Here is a 4,977-nt window from a genome sequence, read left to right as displayed (position 1 = left end):
CTCTCTCTCTCTCTCTCTCTCTCTCTCTCTCTCTCTCTCTCTCTCTCTCTCCATGGACGTGGCGGACACGACATACTACATCCGATCGGCAAAAGACCAAAGGAGATGTTGCAGTACATTTCGATTATCATGCACAAATCATAAGAAGGGATGAATTTGAACGTTTCATATTATTATGCCTTATGTTGTCAGGGGTTGCTTTTTTCCTTTGTTTTGTTTGTTTATTTCTTTATTTGTTTGTTTGTTTTGTTTCGTCTTGGTTTTTTTGTTTGGTAGTTGGGTTGTTGTTTTTATCACATCAACAAAACAAAATTGGAAAATCTGTATGTATAATGACATTGTTCTCTTCTTTTTTTTAAAATCACCAAAACAAAAAGCGTATTCAAGAGTAATGATATATGTATAATGACATTGTTCTCTTCTTTTTTTTAAAATCACCAAAACAAAAAGCGTATTCAAGAGTAATGATAACATTGCATAATAACCAGATTTCCCATAAACAACGAGTTAATGTTTGTGGTGGTTCAGTTCTATTAAAACTCCAAGACACTGTTCGACATAAGCGTTGATATTCCCTAGACCTGTCTGTCTGAAGTTATTCTTGGGACGTTTGCATATTGGCTTTAATTGTCTATTATGTCATGACTCATTTGGAGAGATTTACTTTCCCTTGTCATCATCAAGCGCAAGATCTGCGGCAGACATCGACAATCATGGTTCTCTTTTCATTCCTTAGTTGGAATGCTCTGAAAAAAAAAGTTACGTTACCCTGATCTTTCCACGTTACTCATCTGTTTGGGTACTCTAAGTAGGTTGCTCAGGGTCTACCCCTGCCTCGTTTGCCCTCAATTTTGCCAGTTAGAGCTAGGTGTTCAAGACATGTATGTCTATTCGGGTTTCCCAAAAAAGGTGCATTTGTTTTTTGTTGATTTTATCTATCAGTGTGATTTTATGCATTGCATTTATGATCCATGATCTCTTATCTCCTATAATTCGGGTAGAAGTAACGGCATGCAGAAATTATATTGTTTTTACATAAATAATGCAAGGGAATGGCGAAGGTTGGAGGGTTGGGGTGAATTTGTTAAATTTACTATTGCTCAGAACTTTAATTAAGCAATGACATATGGCGGAATAATAGAACAATGATTAAAATGGGCTGTCCTTATCTGACAAAACGTCTATTTTTAATACACTTTGGGCTCCAAAGTTTTTTAATTGCAATAACGATAATTGATCAGTTACCCTACTTGTGTGAAAAAAATAGAAGTGAAGCTGTGACTAGTAAAAGCTCATTACTGCGTTTCATAAATCCCAGTTTATTTGACATAAGAATTCATTGAAGGATAGAGCTACTTTTTGTGTTTGAATTTAGCAATTTGGTCACGCCGTTGTCTCTTCTCCGCCGTCAACGCTATCGAGCCCACACTGTAAGCGACAGTAAGCTGATCTCTCGTAGATGTGGATGGTTTATTTGTTCAGCGTAAATAGTTGTTCCCACATCCGATCCGGACATTGGGGATTGCACTGTTATGTCAGTAAGATAACTTCCTGGGCCTTCGGCATATTGTGGTAGGGTGGCCAGTTCCTTTCACGCCGCCTTTACTTTCCCAACTCGAAGTCAGGTACCCATTACAGCTGGGTGAACAGGAAGCGGCAAAAAAAAATCCCAGTCCGAACCGAGTCTCGAACCCGGACTTTCCGTCCGCTTTGGAGACGACGTTCTAACCGCTCCGCCACCTCACACTGTTCGGGGTAAAGGGCATACTATTGCCATCTCCCCCCCTCCCCACTCCAAGCCCTTCCACAAACACAAAAAAGACAGCAGACCACATAGAATCATGTGCTTTTTTAATTAAACAAAATAATATGCTTTCAACATAGGAATTCGCTTTACTTTTAGCCCAACCAGAAAGGGCAAGACAGTCTCGGGTAATGCAGTGAATTGGTTAAAAGTCATTATCATTTCATAATGGAAAAGCGTCATTATTATTATTATTATTATTATTATTATTATTATTATTATTATTATTATTATTATTATTACTATTATTATTATTATTTTTAGTATTACTATTATTATCATCATTTTTTAAAATTATTATTATTATTATTAGTAGTAGTAGTAGTAGTAGTAGTAGTAGTAGTAGTAGTAGTAGTAGTAGTAGTAGTAGTAGTAGTAGTAGTAGTAGTAGTAGTAGTAGTAGTAGTAGTAGTAGTAGTAGTAGTAGTAGTGGTAGTAGTAGTATTGCTATTATTATTACTTTTTGTTAGTAGTATTATTACTAGTATTAGTATTATTTGTACAATTATTAGTATTAGTATTACTAGCGTTTTATTAGTATTAGTATTATTAACAGTATTATCATTATTTTTTGTATTAGTATTATTAGTAGTATTATTAGAAGTAGTGTTAGTTGGTTTCTTTTCATTTTTATTGTACAATAACATGATTTTTCTAAACTGCTATCTACACTGTCCTGGATTTTTCGTTTCATTAGTATATTGCTCTAAAGTGATAACGCTGATGATAAGGATGATGATGATGATGAAGATGATGATGATGACGGTGATGATTACTGATGCCTTTCAACGGCTTTTTTAAAAGTAAAAAACATAATTTTGATTGCTTTTTGGAAATTAGTTTTCATATTATTTGATGAATATTCATGTATGCTGAATGCCATCAGGTGTTTCTTCTTATAAACTAAATAATTTGACATCTTATATATATCATTATATACATAACATAATCTTATTATAGATATAAAATGTAGATATATATTGTGTGTGTATTATGTTGTCTTTATTAGAGAAAATATTGTAGAATTGCCATGATCTCATTTTGACATGCTTAAGTCTGCTCGGGTTTACACATCTTTCAATATTATATTTTCTTTCAGAAGTTTGCGTTTTGAATATAAAATAAAATTAAGATAAAAGAGGAATTGCTTATTTTGCCAACCATAATTTGTCTTTTACGGATGATAGATAGAGCAGGTGCGACTGGATATTATCTAGAGCTGAGAGAAAGGATGCACATTATTATATTTTTATGTTTTGCGTTTGTTACTTTAAAACAGTTTTCTTCTTGATTGCACTGCTCTGCTTCTCTCAAAATGTTAGGGTTCTTTTTCCTAAATAATGATCATTATTAGTATTTATTGTTTAATGTTGCACCAATTTCAATGTACGCACAATGACGATGTATCATTCTGTGTAATATATTTTATCCTTCGTCTAGACGTCGCTGTGTCACTCGTCCTGTTTTCTTCCACAGCACAACCTCTATGCGAACTTGTTATTTAAATCATCACATGGTGTACCGTATATCATCGACGGGTAATTTGACGTAACTTTGTGCCTAGTAATCAGCGCTTTAAAGTTGCACTGGGTCTTACAGTGTACTATACCAGGGAAACAAAGTCCATATTCAGGTAGTCAGTAAAATCTTCTTTTTTGTTTTTGTTTTTGGTAAGTTGGTTTTGTTTTGCTTTGTTTTAAAACAAGAAAGTAGAAAAAGAAACTTGTTTTGTTTTGAAGTTTGATTATCATTATTTTAAGCATCAAAAAAGCCGGTGGTGCCTGTTATTAAAAGTTATAACCTCACTTAATAGGCGTCTTATCAGATGTACATTAATTGTATCAAAATGCTGGCTTACAAGTCTACCTCTGTACGTGCATCCTATCTGCGCCGCATGCGACCTATTTATGATGATATTCACTATTAACGTCAAGGACCAGATCTTAGATAGACATGAACTAACATGGTTCGCCATTCTTTTTCTTGCTCGAATGTTCTCATAAAATCTTAAACGATATTTGATCTCCTGATCATTGCCCGTCACCTTTATAATGTATTAAGCAAGCTTCCCACGTAAGCTGCTCGGACTCTCACCCTACCTCGTTTGCCTTCAATTAATTTTACAAGTGAAAGCTAGATGTTTAAGGCCCTTATGTCTATTCAAGTGTCCCCAATGCATTTGTCTCTTCGTAACTGTTTTGTCAGCGAGCGGCCTGTGGTCGCTTCTTCAAACTCTACTTCGTGTGATCCCTTTTCCTTCCAAAAAATTCCACACAATCTGCTGTTTCTATGTCATTGACAGTGTTTTTCAATATTTGTTTAGCACTCACAGCCGCATAGAATGGTTGACCACACATAGATCTATCCTTTTAGAATTTGTATTAAGTTAGTTATTGAGACGTGTCTATTTTTCAGGATTCGACTCATTTATTTATTTTTATTAACAATTCTTAAGTCATTGTAATTCTAATTTTTATTTTGTGGAACATTTGTCACGGGATGTAATTATTTTAATGTCCTAGACACGTAAACTGTTTGATCTTTTCATTTTCACTAATGCAATTTCAAATCGGACCTACTGCTTCTCTATTGATAATAATTATCATCATGTAAACCGATTTCTTCACATTCAACAATAACCCTTTATTTAGGTTCACTTTCAGTTACAAAAGTATGCTATACAATACTTTACACATTATACAAAAAGAAAGAAAATTGAGAAACAATTTATGCATAAGAATTGCATTTAGATCTACATATTTATACGAGATATAAACTAATTTTGGACGCTAATAAAATGAGTAATAAAGTAAAATGAAATGATAAAAGTACTTGAGCCCTCCAGTCGGAACTTGCGTGACCAATAATAGCGTGACCAATAATAGCGCATCATGTATAGGGCCTCCTTTTTCAGCAGAGTGGAAGTTGGATAGCCATGAAGTCAAGCAAATTATAAAGACATTCTAACTTTGATAACGAAAGACTTGAATAGGATAGTGTCTGGTTAATTTTAAGTGGGAGCGTAGCCAGTTTCTTCAAAGTCCAACAAGCCTGTTATCAAAGAAACTATATGTGAAGCAGCGAGGTGAAATCAGGCGCTTGTCAAAATAATGAAATTGAAGAAACTGGCAATTTTCTATCAGTTTGGCAATTTTTGTCGAATTTTTTTGTTT

This window comes from Aplysia californica, unplaced genomic scaffold (assembly GCF_000002075.1).
Source record: "Aplysia californica isolate F4 #8 unplaced genomic scaffold, AplCal3.0 scaffold00234, whole genome shotgun sequence".
NCBI lineage: Eukaryota > Metazoa > Mollusca > Gastropoda > Aplysiida > Aplysiidae > Aplysia > Aplysia californica.
The sequence above is the reverse complement of the archived record's forward strand: the minus strand, read 5'-3'. Positions refer to the sequence as shown.